Here is a 20,735-nt window from a genome sequence, read left to right on the forward strand (position 1 = left end):
GCATGCTCTAATTTCTGTGTCTCAGAAAACAGAGAGAATCAAGAATACGGTATTACTAAGCAGTATGAGAGTTTAACTATATCATGGTGGGAGGAAATTGTTATGTGCTTCACACTAAAAGGCTTCAGCTCTTCAAAGTGCTTTGGTTCACTACTTTTCTATTACATCCAAATGGGACACGCTAGTTCCGTAACCTAAAACACTTCGCAAATGCACACATGGAACACCAAGAGTAAGTGAACTGTAAACTAGATTCACGTGTAGACATACACTAAGACTGATGCCCCAAACAAGCCTTGTAGCAATGACTGGGAATTAAAAGCAAAGCGAGACTCCATGCACAGACAGCTGTTTCAGGGTATTTGCCCTTCATCAGTGTACAGTAGGAGTCTGGCTTTGCTAGTGAAAGACCTGGATGAGGGTCATAAACGCTATCTTTTCTCCTTAGGGAGAGCACCTAGATGGTGAGTGATAGGCTTGTGTAAAGTTTCTAACTTTGGCTTGAAGAAATGCTGCCTTCCAATACAAGGCTTGTATAAAGAGTCTAACTTTCGCTTGAAGGAATGCTGCCTTCCAATGGGTGGCACTGTGGAGATATTATTCCATCTCCCTTATTTGCATATTACCCAGAGGAGCATGAATGGCCTTTTAAGTCTCCTCACTCACCGTCTTGGTGCACTTCCTAAAGAGAAAAGATAGCGGCCAAGAGGGTCACTGACAAATTTTGACAACAACATTTCTAGAACGATATGACTTGGTCAAGTAAATCTATTTAAAACATGTTTGCCATGTCGTACAAATGTACAAACAAGTTTGCACATTTTCAAGTACTGAAAATTGTCAATAATGTACAATAGAAAATAACTGTTATAATTGTCTGCAGAATCTTCTGAGATTCTGAGCAAATGAGTGACATGGCATTACTGCAACTGCGACTGCTCAGCATATCTTCTGACACCAGAGCAATGATGCACGTGTAACCACAATCTATAAAGTCCTCCTAGTAGAGGGCTTTATAGTGATGATATGGTTTTACTTTTCAGCATATCCAGGAAAAACATAAACCTGATCCCGGAGCTCACATCTTTTAAAAAACCCCAAAAGCATTCTGTTACTGGTATATACACCAATCTGCCATAACATTTAAACAACTTGCCTGCTTTTGGAGTAATAAGAATAATATTTTATAGGTCATTTAAAGGGGTATTCCAGGCATTTACTATTGATGATTTAGGTGATTTAGGTTATCAATAGTTGATTTGTGGGGATCTACTGCTCGGAATCCTCTCCAATCGGCTGATCCTCCAGCCCCCTGTCAGTGCAGCAGGGCCGGACATTCACTTTGGTGTCAGGGCTGGAAGTGTAGTAGATGACTTCACTTCTATTGAAATCAATGGGAGTGATGCCTCCCATTACATTTCTGGCTCCTTATTGCAATCAGAGCCAGAAGTGTAATAGAAGCCTTTTCTTCCAAACATTTTAATGGGAGTGAAACTGTCTATTACACTGACAGCGGGCCTGAGGATCAGCTGATCACCAGGGATTTTAAATAGCTGATCCTCGCCGATCAACTATTGGTGACCTATCCTGAAATTCTGCAATTTGTAACATGGAGCCTCCATGGATCAGACTTGTTTTCCCAGTACATCCCACAAATGTTAAATGGTATTGAGAGCTGGGGAATTTGGTGGCCAAGTCACCCCCTTAAACTATTGTTTCTCAAATCGCTCCTGAACAATTTTTACAGTTTGACCTTTGGCAAGGACACATTATCTGTGGCAGAGGCCACGGCCATTAGGGAATAATGTTGCCATGAAGCATTGTACTTGGTCAGATAGGCGGGATGTGTCCAAGTAACATTCATATGAATGCCTGGACCCAAGGTCTCCCAGAAAAACATTGCCCAGAGCGTCACACTGCTTCTGCCAGCTTGGCTTCTTTCCATAGTGCATCCTGGGCTACCTTTCCCTCTTCTCTCAACACATGTATCACTAAGCCTTGGGTGCCCACAACCCTGTCACTAATTGGTTGGACCCGATGACCCTGGAGGTCACTTCCAACTCTACCATTCTATGATTCTAATTGCCCTTCCTTCCTTTTTCACGTGCTAAAAACCCATTGATTTCTATTGGACCAATCACACATGCGTTTTTTTTAACACACATGTTATGCATGTGAAAAAGAGTGCAGTATGTCCTATTTTAGTACATAACACGTAACAATATAAGCTATGGGGATTTAACATACATGTACTTTATGTGTGTTAAAAAACGTCTGTAATACGAGGCACACATACTCCTGTTTGAATGAGCCCTTAGGTGCAGATTTGCAACAGAATTGCTGTGGGTATTTCATTGCAAATTGCACACAGCAATTGCACTAAGGCTTTATTTACAAGAGCATTTTTACGTGGATATTTAAAAACATTGTGTAAAAATAGAACCGCAATCGGCAACTGCAATTATACGCTGTGTGAAAAGTTAGTTCTGGATCTAGCTTTCGACCAATATGCGCTGGTGGCTCCCATAGACTCCTATGGGAGCTGGGGGAAAAAGGGAGGGGGAAGGAGTTTAGCAGTGTCCAACGCAGGGGAAAAGCTTACAGGTGCCTCTATTTAGGCATTTGAAGGATTTATGCTGAGCTAGGGATTTTTGGGCTGTGGTGTATTTTCCCACTAATGTGAATTAGAAAACGCTAATTAAGATCGTGACTTGATTGCATCTTTTCTTCATTCATGCGATTTAACGGCATTTGTGAGAGACCACCAAAATGCATACGCTCATGTGAAGGTATCCTAACACCTCCCACCCCTTGACTAGTGTCTTTGTCGTGAGATAATCAATGTTCTTCATCTCACCTGTCAGTGCTTTTCATGCTATGGCTGATTAGTTTTCACTGTAAAGTCTTTATTCATGACAACTCTTAGCATAAGAATGTGTCTACTAATGATACACAGATCCTTCTATACATCCAAACTACAGTGTTTGAATAGTTAATTTCATGCATTACTTGCCTAATGTGTTTGCCTAACAGCACAAGACAGTATACAGTATGCACAATAGGAAATACTCGTACATAGCATTTATTGTAGCTGCTGATGTGAGAAGGGAACTAGGTAGAAGTCCACAAAGTACCATTTCTTAAATGACATGGAGGGGGAAAATGTGTTCATGAAAACTCTATTAAAGTGCAAATATAAAAAGAATGACCCTCCACCCCCACCCCCCACCACCCCATCCTCGCCCTCGGCCATTAGGATAAAGATTCTTTAGGACAGAGGAGTAGGACTTAACTGCCTAATGATTGTCTTGCTATCAGAATAAGTGCTTTTTGAAGTGAGACATGAAGAAGTTCACACCCTGGCTGTAATTAAGTGCAAATACCTCTCCCATTTATCCAAATAACAGTAAGCAAAATGGGTTGTAAGAAAGTCACCCTGTGCTTATTATTTGAAGTTTCGGTTAGACGTGGTCTTTAATAGGATTGCTAAACTCCTAAAAAGTATGGGGAAGTGAAACAGAAGAGCGTGCCTGCTAGTTGTCTTGGGCTATACAGTAATTGCTCCAGTTTACTTCCTTTTATCTTCACATTGAACTTCTACTGTCTGAAATGCTGGAAAATAAACATTTGAAAGTCACAAAATCCAGTCCTGTCCAGAGAAACCGTAGATACAAAAGTGTATAGAGTGTAGTCGCTGACTGAGTGCTAGGGTTACATAGTGTCTAGGATCTCAACTCATTAAAACATCTGTCTGAACAGATGTTTAGTTAGTTAAAGCATCAATGCTAGCACTGCAAGAATTTACCGAATTCTTCTAGAAATAACGTCAAAGAGGACATGTCCTCATGTCAGCTGCACCCGTTGCATAGCTTTGCAGCTGCCGCCCTGCTGGCTCTGTTTCCAGATTTTTCTTGTTGATACTCACCCCCATAACCCCCATACCGAGTCTTTTTAGATTTGGCTCCCAGCACTGTGAATGTGTCAAGTGGGAGGTCTCCATTGCTTACTGTCAATGGGTGACATCAGATGTGATTGACAATCAGTGGGAAGACCGCCCCCATTTGACACATTCACACTGTTGGGAGCCAAATCTAGAGATAGCTAGGATGGGGTGAGTAGCAGGCAAAGAAAACAGATGACAGCAGAGCTATGCAAACTATGCAACCATGATGTTCGGTCATCATCGCAGCCCAGGGTCTTCTGAAGGCCCCCAGGGCTGCCATGTATTTCTGCCTATTAGGACAGGCCTGTGGTCTGCCTTAATAGAATGCCTGCAGGAATACCATATATGATATAAGCATACATTTGATCGCAAATCCAAGTCTCCTATGGGAAGTAAAACTAAGTGAAAAAAAGGTTTTTTTATTATTGTAAAAACTAAAGGATATTAAAAGTTAAAAAAAAACAATCCTTTTCTGTAATTATAATGAAAAGTAAAAAGTAAAAGAAAACAAAAAAATTTGGCCTCCACTCAATAAAAATGCCCGTCACAGGCTTTATTAATAATGCACCGTATAGGCCCCTATTTAGTGATAATGCCCCTCACAGGTCCCGATTCAGTAATAGTGCATCTTATTGGTCCTCGCTCAGTAATAATGCCATATCTAGTCCCCAATTCGGTATTAGGCCCAATGTCCACGGGCGGATCTGATTTGCAGAATCCGTGTGGGTCTCCTGCATGGATGATCCACAAATCAAGCTGCCCATAGGGATACATGGGCATCCGCAAATGAATAAAGCATGCAGATTTGATTTGCAGACCTTTTGGTCTGGAAAAAAAATCACAGCATGCTCCATTTGACTGCGGATCCATTGAAGTCAAAGTAGATGCACAGATCTTTTGCATGGAAACACAAGTTAATATTTGGCCATATTTCCCTTGGAGGCACTACAATAAAGAAGCTATGGCCACAATGTTTTATATGATGAATTAACCTACAAGTGGATAACAAACAAGATATGTGACAGATGACTAGCTTCGCAGGTATGTGGTTCTGGGGGTCGCATAGCGACAAGAGTGAATGCGCTGTGTCCATAGTACACTCACAGTTTTTAAAATGTAATTGCTATTGAGCTGGGACCATCAAATGTCCCATAATCTCCATTATTAATTTTTTCTTTGTTCCATCTCAATAGTGGGAAATTGCAGTCAGCAAGTCTGGGGTATACGTATTGAAGGGGCAGGGAGAGAATTGGGTCTCCTGCAAATGGCTAATTTTGTTATTCCTACAACAAAAGGCTTCCTTGCTGGTCCCAACAGCAGCAAATGAGACCAATGGTACAGGTGTGAGAGGCAGTTGAATGAATTATTCATGATCTCTCCTTGGCAGGAAATAGTCTAAGGCCTCACTAGCATGTGCTGAAAATGCATAAACGGGCAATGTTTCATATGCGCACCGCTGCTCCAGGGGAAGAGAGGAGAAGCCCAGAGCAGGGCTTCGAGATTTCCTCAGAGCAGGGAGAGTGAGCAGAGCTATGGGGAGTTACCCAATAGCATGGTGAGTTGGAGCGGGACTATGTGGAAACCCCCCATAGCGCCGCTCACTGTCCCTGCTATGGGGAAATCCTGAGGGATATTCCCATAGCGCAGAGAGAGTGGGTGGGGATTTGGTAGAGGGGTGGGGCTAGATGGATGTCCCCCCTAGTCACACCCCCTCCATGCTTTGCTATAGGGATTCTCTAGCCCCGCCCCTACTCCCACGCTCTTGGGGGAAGCCATAGGAAAAGCCCTGAAACCACGCCCTTTCTCTCTCCCCAGTATAGGGAATTCCCTAGGGGAGAGAGTTGGGGGGAGTCACCTACTACCCTCCGCTGCTGGGGAATTGCCCAGCAAGGGAACAGGATGAATACCCTGCTGCTTACAGCAGGAAATTTAAAAAGTGCTGCCCAGAAGCACCATTTAAATGTACTGTTGTAAAATCCTGTCTGTCCCCACAGGGATTAACAGAACCTTCGGGGAGTCCCCTCATCCCTATAGGGACCAACAGGAGTTAACAGCCGGGACATTTAAAAGGTGCTTTTGGCCAGTTGCACCTTTTAAATGCTCTGCTATAAGCAGCAGGGAAGCTATTCTCAGCGCAGGAGTTTCCATTAACTCCTTCTCCCATAGAAGTCAATGGAAACTCTTGCTGGTGCGCGCCAAAGGTAGTGCATGTTCCATCTTTTTAGGTACGCGCCGTTTTGCTCTGCTAATTCCTCACATATGAACACTTCAATAAGAACCCATTGGTTCTTTTAGGACCATTAATTTTCCACGCACATATAACACGCTTGTCTGAACAAGGCCTTAGACTTACATCACATAGGTGAACGCGATATCGCTGCGAGAAACTCGCGGCAATATTGCATATTTGCTCATGCAGTGTCTGAGCGTCAGCAATGCTTTTTCTTGGAAAATAATCTCGCATCGCATCACTGCTGCCTGCGATTTTCTTGTGTGATGGACTACTACAGGAGTTGCTACTACTAGTTGCTATGTTAAAAACACATCGTACATCACAAGTTCGTGCATTGCGATAAATCAGAGGCTCCATAGGGGAACAAAGGCAAGAAAAAATAGCAAAACGCAGAAAGATTGGGTAGGCAGCAATTTCCAAATCTCGCAACATCACATGACAGGAAACCTCGCACATGGGAATGAAGTCATAGAATTATGAAACCTATGATTTTCAAAGTTTTCTCGCACTCATGTGTTGCTCAAAAATCACACGATTTTCTCGCAGTATCGTTTCTTCACAATAATACAAAGAAAGTATTTGCAATATTGCAGAAGTTTTACTGTTAGGCTAACTTCACATGGGCGAGTGCGATATCTGGCTGTGATTCAGGGCCCGATATCGCACTCGCTCACATGTGAATTCCCTGCAGATGCGAGGTATTTTTATGTCAAAACCGCCTTGCATCACTTCTGAGAAGAAGGGATCCTCTGTTGTAGCAGACAGCCATGGCGGAGTACCATGGAGTTTCTCCCATTATTTTCAATAGGAGACCTGACATCGCATGCACCTAGCAGCGTTGAAAACAATGGAAGATGCAATGCGAGGGCATGCACAAGATAGAACATGCCGTGATTTGTTTCCTGCATCACTTTACAGTGCCATGTGGGAAAACATCACTCATGTTTATGACCCCATTCATTTGAATGGGGCTCCTATTCGTGCGAGATTTGTGTTTCTCTCATGCGATTTACACACCTGTGTGATTTTCCAGTGCTCATTCTGATCTTGGTTCTAATGATTTATTTAGGTTATGTACTTGGTTTTCATACTGCATTTATTCACCAGGCTTGTTCATACTTATTTTATGAGTTTTGTTTGGTACTGAGGTTTTTCTGGTGCTGTATTACTATTCAATGATCTTGTTTCCTTTAGACTGCCTGTCCACGGGTGATGATCTGCGGGTGAGAAATCGCCTGCGGATCACACTCTGTAAAGCTCTCCATAGGGTTGCTATGGAAAGCGCAGCGCCAGCGTCCACGAGTTGAGAATCCTAGCAATTCTCTGCTCACCAGATCTAAATCGTGTCATGCTGCGATTGCCGCGATTCTCCGAGGTGAGCCTATCTATTAGGTAGGCTCATCTCGGAGACCTGTCGGCTCTCCTCCCCCACGGCCATGGACAGGGGGCCTTACTCTACTTATTCCTTCAGCTTGGTTCTAGTGCGTTATCTATTTACCTTGGATCTGGTGCTGTAATTATGTTCCGAGGTTGCTTCTGCTGCTTTATTTATGCTATGTTCTTGGTTCTGGTACTGCATTTTTGTTATCAGCTTGGTACCATATTTATTGACTGAGCTATTGTGGTGTGGGTATGCTATTAACAAGCAGAATACAAGCAGACTGTTCATTAGTGCAATATATATATAATTTTTTTCTTATGACGGATGGGTGCTGCCAAAAATAGTTCTGTACGGGGTACCATCTAATCTAAAAACAGCCGTTTTGGCAATTCCATATGTTTCTGTTATACAAAAATGTCTTACATGTTCTAAGGATTGGCAAGATATTTTCAGCGAATCACCATACACCCCAAACTGAAAGATGTAAGACTTGAGGCAGACACAATAAAGTTGATGCTTTACGACTCTGATGTATGAGCTTCCCCCATTATTTCCTCTATGTTCATTGTTCTTATACAGTTAGGGCCAGAAATATTTGGACAGTAACACAATTTTCGCGAGTTGGGCTCTGCATGCCACCGCATTGGATTTGAAATGAAGCCTCTACAACAGAATTCAAGTGCAGATTGTAACGTTTAATTTAAAGGGTTGAACAAAAATATCTGATAGAAAATGTAGGAATTGTACACATTTCTTTACAAACACTCCACATTTTAGGAGCTCAAAAGTAATTGGACAAATAAACATAACCCAAACAAAATATTTTTTTTTCAATATTTTGTTGTGAATCCTTTGGAGGCAATCACTGCCTTAAGTCTGGAACCCATGGACATCACCAAACGCTGGGTTTCCTCCTTCTTAATGCTTTGCCAGGCCTTTACAGCCGCAGCCTTCAGGTCTTGCTTGTTTGTGGGTCTTTCCGTCTGAAGTCTGGATTTGAGCAAGTGAAATGCATGCTCAATTGGGTTAAGATCTGGTGATTGACTTGGCCATTGCAGAATGTTCCACTTTTTTGCACTCATGAACTCCTGGGTAGCTTTGGCTGTATGCTTGGGGTCATTGTCCATCTGTACTGTGAAGCGCCGTCCGATCAACTTTGCAGCATTTGGCTGAATCTGGGCTGAAAGTATATCCCAGTACACTTCAGAATTCATCCGGCTACTCTTGTCTGCTGTTATGTCATCAATAAACACAAGTGACCCAGTGCCATTGAAAGCCATGCATGCCCATGCCATCACGTTGCCTCCACCATGTTTTACAGAGGATGTGGTGTGCCTTGGATCATGTGCTGCTCCCTTTCTTCTCCAAACTTTTTTCTTCCCATCATTCTGGTACAGGTTGATCTTTGTCTCATCTGTCCATAGAATACTTTTCCAGAACTGGGCTGGCTTCTTGAGGTGTTTTTCGGCAAATTTAACTCTGGCCTGTCTATTTTTGGAATTGATGAATGGTTTGCATCTAGATGTGAACCCTTTATATTTACTTTCATGGAGTCTTCTCTTTACTGTTGACTTAGAGACAGATACACCTACTTCCCTGAGAGTGTTCTGGACTTCAGTTGATGTTGTGAACGGGTTCTTCTTCACCAAAGAAAGTATGCGGCGATCATCCACCACCGTTGTCTTCCGTGGACGACCAGGCCTTTTTGAGTTCCCAAGCTCACCAGTGAATTCCTTTTTTCTCAGAATGTACCCGACTGTTGATTTTGCTACTCCAAGTATGTCTGCTATCTCTCTGATGGATTTTTTCTTTTTTTTCAGCCTCAGGATGTTCTGCTTCACCTCAATTGAGAGTTCCTTTGACCGCATGTTGTCTGGTCACAGCAACAGCTTCCAAATCCAAAACCACACACCTGGAATCAACCCCAGACCTTTTAACTACTTAATTGATTACAGGTTAACGAGGGGGATGCCTTCTGAGTTAATTGCAGCCCTTAGAGTCCATTGTCCAATTACTTTTGGTCCCTTGAAAAAAAGGAGGCTATACATTACAGAGCTATGATTCCTAAACCCTTTCTCCGATTTGGATGTGGAAACTCTCATATTGCAGCTGGGAGTGTGCACTTTCAGCCCATATTATATATATAATTGTATTTCTGAACATGTTTTTGTAAACAGCTAAAATAACAAAATTTGTGTCACTGTCCAAATATTTCTGGCCCTAACTGTATGTTTGCCCCAATGTTTTATGTTCATTTACTTTTTTTGTAAATTTTCGAGCCATGGTTAAACATTGCTAATCATCAGTTAACAATCCTTCATTCATGGCATACAATGGTAGAACTGTGTTTGACAAGAAAAGTAACCTTTTGCCATTTAGTATTTATAACGCCCTTTTTAAACAGGCAGAACCAGACATCAGGTTTATTCTGTGATAAGAGGTAATAATCTGCCAATATTATTAGGAGACATTTGCTACAAAGTGTGGTTTGGCCAGCATTTATAGTATTTACATAGCACTATCACCACATATAACAATAATGCTTTCTGGAAATGCTTATTCGAACTCCTGCTATTAATTGTGCTCTGACGTTTGAGTTTGGAAACAACCCTAATATAAATTCAATAAATATCTGGATCCAGGCAAGTGATTTTCTCATATGTACAGTTACAATCAAAATTATTCAACCCGCATTTCAAATGAGGTGAATTTGCCAAATTTACAAACATTCAGCTGCTATGCAAAGAAAAAAACAGTCTACGGCTGCCTTCACACCGGCGTTGGGCTCAGTTTAGGGTTTGTGGCTGTCCGTTTTTAGAGGTGAGAAACTAAAATAAAACTGAAAAAAATGTTCTCAATGGGGTTTCAAAAAGATAAACCAAAAAAAAAAAAAGCAAAAGGAAAGGCTTCCTTTTGCTTTCACTCCATCAGATTTCTGTTTTGTTTTTTTTTTATGGAAAAATATTGCTGCAGACTGCATTATTTTTCTGTCCAAAAATCGCAATGAAAGCAAATAGAAGCTTTTCCATTTGATTTCAGTTTTTTTTAAATCAATTGAGGAAAAAATTGATCCTTGTCTTTCTTTCACTTTTATTTCAGTTTCTCTCCTCCAAAAATGGAGCAGAGACACAGAACCCTGAACTGAGCCTTATTAATTTAATGGCTCATCACAACTAATATAAGTGGTATATCCTGAATTATCACAAAGTTTCACTTTTAACCCTTTAACGCCACAGGGTGTAACTGTACGTCCTGACAGGGTGGTACTTAACGCAACAGGAGGTACAGTTATGCCTTGTAGATAGCGCGAGATCAGAAGAGAACGCACTCTATCCGACAGCGGGAGCCAGCTGTCACTGAAAGCCGGCCTTCTTCTGCAACAGCGGGGGTACATTAGACAGCAAACACCACTGTTAACCCCTTACACTACGCGATCTACATAGAGGGAGCACTCTATGTAATCGCGAAGAGCCAGTCGGGTTACAATGGCAACAGGACGCCAGATACAGGCGTCCTACATTGTCAGAGCCTATGATCGCTACAACAAGCGATAAGGCATTGTAGGGCAGAAGTCCTGCAATGCTTTATCATAGCGATCATAGGTGCTATGGTACAAGTCCCACAGAGGGACATAAATAATGTAAAACAAAAAAGATCAAGTCAGTGTCAAAATAAAAAAAATGTAAAAAAAAAAGTAAAGAGTCTTTTGTTGTGCTTTTTCCCATATTAGTATAAAAAAAATGTTCAAAATGAAAATCCCACATATTTGGTATCGTCATATCTGTGATGACTTGTACAACAAATTGAACATTATTTTTTACGCTGCACAGCAAAAAGCGACAAACTATAGTTCACCTAGCAAAAAACAAGCCCTCATACAGCTATGTTGACAGAAAAATAAATAAGTTATGGCTTTTGAAAAGTGGAGATAAAACTCCCCCAAAAATCGTTGTGTCCTCAACGCCAAAATAGGCCATGTCCTTAAGGGGTTAATAATTACTGCAGTCTCAGAATTATTCAATCCCCTGAATAGAAACCCTCATAAGACCACACATTTGCAAATCAGGTGTTTTCTCAAGTATACCTAAAGCAAGTAGAACCATAGAATGGTAGAGTTGGAAGGGACCACCACATAGGCATACAGTCAGGGGTCGCAGTGGCGACCCGGCCCCTGCGCTGAGTGGGCCCAGAGGCCGCCCTGCACCATATACATATGCACATTCAGTGCATTACTGGCTGGTCACTTTGTCTGCAGTACTGCACCAATCATACGACAGGCAGTGTGGCCAGCCTGAGAGGAAGCAGAGAAGAGCAGGGGGAGGAGGAGGGAGGCAGTCGCACAGCCTGGCAGGGATTTAAGCAGATAATCTAAAGCATCCTCAGTACTAATGTCTGGTACTGAGTGGGAAGGAGTCATGCAAGCCATCAGTGACTTATTGTGCGCAAGCCAGGGTTGAGAGCATTGATTCCAGGACAGAAAGCAAGACACAGATAACTGGGACTGTGGACTTTGTACTTATGGCCCATGTACATCAACTGCTGCTTTGCCAAATTCCAGAATTGGATTGTATTCTGTGTTGTTCGGTAAAGCAGACATCATCAACTGTTTCCTGTGTCTAGAAAAGTACTACTTTGTGTGGGCTCTGTTTATTCCAAAGAAGAGTCGCACCAAAGGAAAGGAAAGGTGGTGTCACCTGTGACAGCTAAAGACTTTCAGGTAACTTTGCCTGGTTACCATCCCTGTCTGGGGAGGGGACGGTAGAGACACTGTGACAAGTGACCATCTCTACCCCCCGCTGTCTCCTTGGCTGTGGGCCTGCTCTGCGGACGCTGCACAAGTATGCATAATACGCTGTGAATGAAGTCAATGAAAATACATTGATTTTTATTGATCCATTCACACTTGTGTATATACATTACATATAGTACGCACATAAAAAAGAACACAGCATGTTCTATTTCACTGCGTATTATGCATGATAGAGTCCTATTGTTCTCTATGGGTGCATAATAAACTCTATACAGACACAATTACCATGCGCATTAGTGGCGTTTATACACAACGTCGATAAATGATAGAGCGGGAAATAAAAAAAAACTATGAAGACTGCATGTCTGCGTGCGGGAGATACACTGTCATGCATGGTCCAAAATTGCTGCCATATGCGGCGATAGATTAGCTCTAGAGATGAGTGAACACCAAAATGTTCGGGTGTTCGTTATTCGAAACGAACTTCCCGCGATGTTCGAGGGTTCGTTTCGAATAACGAACCCCATTGAAGTCAATGGGCGACCAGAACATTTTTGTATTTCGCCGATGCTCGCTAAGGTTTTCATGTGTGAAAATCTGGGCAATTCAAGAAAGTGATGGGAACGACACAGCAACGGATAGGGCAGGCGAGGGGCTACATGTTGGGCTGCATCTCAAGTTCACAGGTCCCACTATTAAGCCAGAATACCGGCAAGAGTGGGGCCCCCCCCTCCCAACAACTTTTACTTCTGAAAAGCCATCATTAGCATGGCATACCTTTGCTAAGCACCACACTACCTCCAACAAAGCACAATCACCGCCTGCATGACACTCCACTGCCACTTCTACTGGGTTACATGCTGCCCAACCGCCCCCCCTCCCCCCCACAGCGCACACCAAAGTGTCCCTGCGCAGCCTTCAGCTGCCCTCATGCCACACCACCCTCATGTCTATTTAGAAGTGCGTCTGCTATGATGAGGGACCGCAGGCACACACTGCACAGGGTTGGCACGGCTAGGCAGCGACCCTCTTTAAAAGGGGCGGGGCGATAGCCCACAATGCTGTACAGAAGCAATGAGAAATAGAATCCTGTGCCACCGCCATCAGGAGCTGCACACGTGGGCATAGCAATGGGGAACCTATGTGCCACACACTATTCATTCTGTCAAGGTGTCTGCATGCCCCAGTTAGACCGGGCTTTTTAATTCATAGACACAGGCAGGTACAACTCCCTATTGTGAAGTCCCTATCGACCGACAGCATGGGTGGCTCCCTGGAACCCACCGGCGGTACACAAAAATATCCCATTGCATTGCCCAACACAGCTGAGGTAGTAATGTCGTGCGTAATACAGGTGGGCTTCGGCCCACACTGCATGCCCCAGTCAGACTGGGGTTCTTTACAAGTGGAAACAGATGCATTTATAATTCCCTGTGGACCCACTGCCTGGGTGGGTGCCAGGAAGCCACCGGCGGTACATAGAAATATCCCATTGCATTGCCCAACACAGCTGAGGTAGTAATGTCGTGCGTAATACAGGTGGGCTTCGGCCCACACTGCATGCCCCAGTCAGACTGGGGTTCTTTACAAGTGGACACATGTAGGTTACACTCCGTGTGCACCTACAGCATGGGTGGCTCCCTGGAACCCACCGGCGGTACACAAAAATATCCCATTGCATTGCCCAACACAGCTGAGGTAGTAATGTCGTGCGTAATACAGGTGGGCTTCGGCCCACACTGCATGCCCCAGTCTGACTGGGGTTCTTTAGAAGTGGACACATGTAGGTTAAACTCCCTGTGGACCCACTGCCTGGGTGGGTGCCAGGAAGCCACCGGCGGTACATAGAAATATCCCATTGCATTGCCCAACACAGCTGAGGTAACGTCAGCTGGAATGCAGGTGGGCTAAAAATTAATTTGATTACACTGCAGGCGAGGGCCCACAAAAATTGCTGTATCAACAGTACTAATGTACATCCCAAAAATTGGCCATGGCCAGCCAAGAGGGCAGGTGAAACCCATTAATCGCTTTGGTTAATGTGGCTTAAGTGGTAACTAGGCCTGGAGGCAGCCCAGTGTAACGAAAAATTGGTTCAAGTTAAAGTTCCAACGCTTTTAAGTGCATTGAAACTTATAAAAATTGTTCAGAAAAATTATTTGAGTGAGCCTTGTGGCCCTAAGAAAAATTGCCCGTTCAGCGTGATTACGTGAGGTTTCAGGAGGAGGAGCAGGAGGAGGAGGAGGAATATTAGACACAGATTGATGAAGCAGAAATGTCCCCGTTTTGGATGGTGAGAGAGAACGTAGCTTCCATCCGCGGGTGCAGCCTACGTATTGCTTACGTATCGCTGCTGTCCGCTGGTGGAGAACAGAAGTCTGGGGAAATCCAGCCTTTGTTCATCTTGATGAGTGTTAGCCTGTCGGCACTGTCGGTTGACAAGCGGGTACGCTTATCTGTGATGATTCCCCCAGCCGCACTAAACACCCTCTCCGACAAGACGCTAGCCGCAGGACAAGCAAGCACCTCCAGGGCATACAGCGCTAGTTCAGGCCACGTGTCCAGCTTCGACACCCAGTAGTTGTAGGGGGCAGAGGCGTCACCGAGGATGGTCGTGCGATCGGCTACGTACTCCCTCACCATTCTTCTACAGTGCTCCCGCTGACTCAGCCTTGACTGGGGAGCTGTGACACAGTCTTGGTGGGGAGCCATAAAGCTGGCCAGGCCCTTAAAGACTGTTGCACTGCCTGGGATGTACATGCTGCTCGATCTACGCACATCCCCTGCTACCTTGCCCTCGGTACTGCGCCTTCTGCCACTAGCGCTGTCGGCTGGGAATTTTACCATCAGCTTGTCCGCAAGGGTCCTGTGGTATAGCAACACTCTCGAACCCCTTTCCTCTTCGGGAATGAGAGTGGGCAGGTTCTCCTTATAGCGTGGGTCGAGCAGTGTGTACACCCAGTAATCCGTTGTGGCCAGAATGCGTGCAACGCGAGGGTCACGAGAAAGGCATCCTAACATGAAGTCAGCCATGTGTGCCAGGGTACCAGTATGCAACACATGGCTGTCTTCACTAGGAAGATCACTTTCAGGATCCTCCTCCTCCTCCTCAGGCCATACACGCTGAAAGGATGACAGGCAATCAGCCGGTGTACCGTCAGCAGCGGGCCAAGCTGTCTCTTCCCCCTCCTCCTCATCCTCCTCATGCTCCTCCTCCTCCTCCTGTACGCGCTGAGAAATAGACAGGAGGGTGCCCTGACTATCCAGCGGCATACTGTCTTCCCCCGCCCCCGTTTCCGAGCGCAAAGCAGCTGCCTTTATGGTTTGCAGGGAATTTCTCAAGATGCATAGCAGAGGAATGGTGACGCTAATGATTGTAGCATCGCCGCTCACCACCTGGGTAGACTCCTCAAAATTACCAAGGACATGGCAGATGTCTGCCAACCAGGCCCACTCTTCTGAAAGGAATTGAGGAGGCTGACTCCCACTGCGCCGCCCATGTTGGAGTTGGTATTCGACTATAGCTCTACGTTGTTCATAGAGCCTGGCCAACATGTGGAGCGTAGAGTTCCACCGTGTGGGCACGTCGCACAGCAGTCGGTGCACTGGCAGCTTAAAGTGATGTTGCAGGGTGCGCAGGGTGGCAGCGTCCGTGTGGGACTTGCGGAAATGTGCGCAGAGCCGGCGCGCCTTTACGAGCAGGTCTGACAAGCGTGGGTAGCTTTTCAGAAAGCACTGAACCACCAAATTAAAGACGTGGGCCAGGCATGGCACGTGCGTGAGGCTGCCGAGCTGCAGAGCCGCCACCAGGTTACGGCCATTGTCACACACGACCATGCCCGGTTGGAGGCTCAGCGGCGCAAGCCAGCGGTCGGTCTGCTGTGTCAGACCCTGCAGCAGTTCGTGGGCCGTGTGCCTCTTATCGCCTAAGCTGAGTAGTTTCAGCACGGCCTGCTGACACTTGCCCACCGCTGTGCTGCCACACCGCGCGACACCGACTGCTGGCGACATGCTGCTGCTAACACATCTTGTTTGCGAGACAGAGGAGGAGGAGGAGGAGGAGGGTGCTTTAGTGGAGGAAGCATACACCTCCGCAGATACCACCACCGAGCTGGGGCCCGCAATTCTGGGGGTGGGTAGGACATGAGCGGTCCCAGGCTCTGACTCTGTCCCAGCCTCCACTAAATTCACCCAATGTGCCGTCAGGGAGATGTAGTGGCCCTGCCCGCCTGTGCTTGTCCACGTGTCCGTTGTTAAGTGGACCGTGGCAGTAACCGCGTTGGTGAGGGCGCGTACAATGTTGCGGGAGACGTGGTCGTGCAGGGCTGGGACGGCACATCGGGAAAAGTAGTGGCGACTGGGAACTGAGTAGCGCGGGGCCGCCGCCTCCATGATACTTTTGAAGGACTCCGTTTCCACAACCCTATACGGCAGCATCTCAAGGCTGATGAATTTTGCTATGCGGACGGTTAACGTTTGAGCGTGCGGGTGCGTGGCGGCGTACTTGCGCTTGCGCTCCAACAGTTGCGCAAGCGACGGCTGGACGGTGCGCTGAACTACACTGCTGGATGGGGCCGAGGACAGCGGAGATGAGGGTGTGGGTGCAGGCCATGAGGCGGTAGTGCCTGTGTCCTGAGAGGGGGGTTGCATCTCAGTGGCAGGTTGGGGCACAGGGGGAGAGGCAGGGGTGCAAACCGGAGGCGCTGAACGGCCTTCGTCCCACCTTGTGGGGTGCTTGGCCATCATATGTCTGCGCATGGTGGTGGTGGTGAGGCTGTTGGTGTTGGCTCCCCGGCTGAGCTTTGCGCGACAAAGGTTGCACACCACTGTTCGTCGGTCGTCAGGCGTCTCTGTGAAAAACTGCCAGACCTTAGAGCACCTCAGCCTCTGCAGGGTGGCATGGCGCGAGGGGGCGCTTTGGGAAACAGTTGGTGGATTATTCGGTCTGGCCCTGCCTCTACCCCTGGCCACCGCACTGCCTCTTGCAACCTGCCCTGCTGATGCCCTTGACTCCCCCTCTGAAGACCTGTCCTCCTGAGTAAGCGTTGCACACCAGGTGGGGTCAGTCACCTCATCGTCCTGCTGCTCTTCCTCCGAATCCTCTGTGCGCTGCTCCCTCGGACTTACTGCCCTTACTACTACCTCACTGCAAGACAACTGTGTCTGATCGTCATCGTCCTCCTCACCCACAGAAAGTTGTTGAGACAGTTGGCGGAAGTCCCCAGCCTCTTCCCTCGGACCCCGGGAACTTTCGAATGGTTGGGCATCAGTGACGATAAACTCCTCTGGTGGGAGAGGAACCGCTGCTGCCCAATCTAAGCAGGGGCCCGAGAACAGTTCCTGGGAGTGTTCCCGCTCCTGAGCAGGTGTCATTGTAGTGGAGTGAGGAGGCTGGGAGGAAGGAGGAGCAGCAGACAGAGGATTCGGATTTGCAGCAGTGGACGGCTCAGAACTGCGTGTTGACGATAGGTTGCTCGAAGCACTTTCTGCCATCCAGGACAGGACCTGCTCACACTGCTCATTTTCTAATAACCGTCTCCCGCGTGGACCCATTAATTGGGCGATGAATGTGGGGACGCCAGAAACGTGCCTCTCTCCTAATCGCGCAGCAGTCGGCTGCGACACACCTGGATCAGGAGCTCGGCCTGTGCCCACACCCTGACTTGGCCCTCCGCATCCTCGGCCGCGTCCACGTCCTCTAGGCCTACCCCTACCCCTCAGCATGCTGTATTACCAGTGATTTGATTTCACAGGCAGGAAATAAATTGGCGCAAGACTGCAGCCAAATATAATTTTTTCCGTTTTTTGAAAATGAAAGGCCCCACTGCCTCTAGTGAATGAATAATCTAAGTTTAATAACTGTGCTGTGGCCCTGCTAATGTGGCACAGAACGTGAGGGTAGCAGAGTTATTAACTCTGGCAGAGCAGGTATTTTTTTTCCCAATTAAGGAAAGCAAATGGCGAAGCCAGGAGTAAAACGTAGCTGGGTGCGTCTGATTTTTAAATGTTGCACATGCAGCCGACACGTGTCCACCGCCCTTAGGACGGACAGAGGCAGGACAAATAGAATTATTTTCAGTTTTTTTCCACCAAAAGGCAGCACTGCGTATATTCAATGAACATGAGAAGTTTAATAACTGTGCTGTGGCCCTGCTAATGTGGCACAGAACGTGAGGGTAGCAGAGTTATTAACTCTGGCAGAGCAGGTATTTTTTTTCCCAATTAAGGAAAGCAAATGGCGAAGCCAGGAGTAAAACGTAGCTGGGTGCGTCTGATTTTTAAACGTTGCACATGCAGCCGACACGTGTCCACCGCCCTTAGGACGGACAGAGGCAGGACAAATAGAAGTATTTTCAGTTTTTTTCCACCAAAAGGCAGCACTGCGTATATTCAATGAACATGAGAAGTTTAATAACTGTGCTGTGGCCCTGCTAATGTGGCACAGAACGTGAGGGTAGCAGAGTTATTAACTCTGGCAGAGCAGGTATTTTTTTTCCCAATTAAGGAAAGCAAATGGCGAAGCCAGGAGTAAAACGTAGCTGGGTGCGTCTGATTTTTAAACGTTGCACACGCAGCCGACACGTGTCCACCGCCCTTAGGACGGACAGAGGCAGGACAAATACAATTATTTTCAGTTTTTTTCCACCAAAAGGCAGCACTGCGTATATTCAATGAATAATAACTGTGTTGTGGCCCTGCCTACACAATTCTTTCCCTGCAGTATCAATGGAGGGTGCAATGCTCTGCAGAGGCGATTTTGAGAAGAAAAAAAAATGCAGCACAGCTAACAGCAGCCAGCACAGTACTGCACACGGTTAAATATGGCCCTAGAAAGGACCGTTGAGGTTCTTGAAGGCTACACTCACTCCTAACACTCTCCCTGCCTATGCAGCACTTCTGTCCCTAATGCCGGGTGCAACGCTCTTCAGAGGCGATTTTGAGAAAAAAATTAATTGCCACTGCTAACAGCAGCCAACACACAGCTATCAGTGGCCCTAATAAGGACCTTTGGGGGTCTTGAAGCCTACACTAACTACCAATTCTTTCCCTACAGCAGCTCCGGTACAAACAGCACTGTCCCTCATCTAACTCACACGGCATCTGAGGCGAGCCGCGGGAGGGGCCGACTTTTATATTCGGTGGACACCTGATCACCCCAGCCACTCACAGCAGGGGGGTGGTATAGGGCTGGAACAACACAGGGGGAAGTTGTAATGCCTTCCCTGTCTTTCAATTGGCCAAAAAAGCGCGCTAACGTCTCAGGGAAGGAAGTGAAAGTAACCCGAACACCGCATGGTGTTCGTTACGAATAACGAACATCCCGAACACCCTAATATTCGCACGAATATCAAGCTCGGACGAACACGTTCGCTCATCTCTAATTAGCTCCCATAGTGGTAAAACGCTGCATTATACATGCAGCATTTTATAAACCTGTGTGTAAACCCGTCCTTAATCTAGAAAAGAAAAAAATTTACCGAAGTTGAATTTAAGAGGGTTGATTTGCAGTCAGTCTGGTCAACGAATGGATTGTAGGACGCAAAAATCATTTTAGCTGAACTAGATAAGTAAAATCAATTGATCCCCGGACACTTGAGCCATAATATATGCCTGATATGCATTCAGTATTTCATACAGTTCTGTCACTGATGTAAGCTGATGAAAGCAATTCATCATTGCATATATGTAAATATTGTATTAACAGTAAACCATGGGATCAATAAATGGATTGGATTTAGTCTTTGTTCAGCTGTTATATCCCTTGTAACATTTCTTTTGCGTCCATTAGTACTTACTATTAGTAAGACAAATGAAGAGAATCACTCTATTCAGCCAAGCTCAGCAATAATTGTTTAATATTAGCCTCGCGTTTGTTACATGAAATTACGCTACGTGTTTTTTCCTTCTCTTATTATTTCTTTTTTTTTCCTTGACTTGCAGAATATTGACTCCTAGGAGGTAATATGTAAGTGATTCATGCCATTCAGAAAATAACATTGTTATTCAAATGCGGTCCTTTCAGGCATTTCTCTAATTCTGAATGCTTAGAAGAGCTTGAAAGCATGGCCCAGTGCCACAATTTACTGGAAATGAGAAAGGAAAGAAAGTTAATAAGCTTCTTTCCAGAGAAAATGAATAAAAAAAAGGTTCTGGTTTTTGTATAGACGCTTCTTCATATCTTCCAAACTGGAATCTTCACTTCTGTGCTTCAGGTTTCTTCTACAGTCATACAAATTATATAGCATAGTTACATATAGCACCGAAAAACAAGTCAAGCATCTATTCAATTGTTTTTAATTGAGTGCAGTGTCAATATGTCTATGTACTGATATAAAGGCAATGCCGGCAGGTTCATGAGTCACTTTAATTTCCTCATTTCCTTAAATTTAGATGCAGGGCATGCCTTTTTATGACTGGAAACAGGGGG

The sequence above is a fragment of the Eleutherodactylus coqui genome, chromosome 1 (assembly GCF_035609145.1).
Source record: "Eleutherodactylus coqui strain aEleCoq1 chromosome 1, aEleCoq1.hap1, whole genome shotgun sequence".
NCBI classification, from domain to species: domain Eukaryota; kingdom Metazoa; phylum Chordata; class Amphibia; order Anura; family Eleutherodactylidae; genus Eleutherodactylus; species Eleutherodactylus coqui.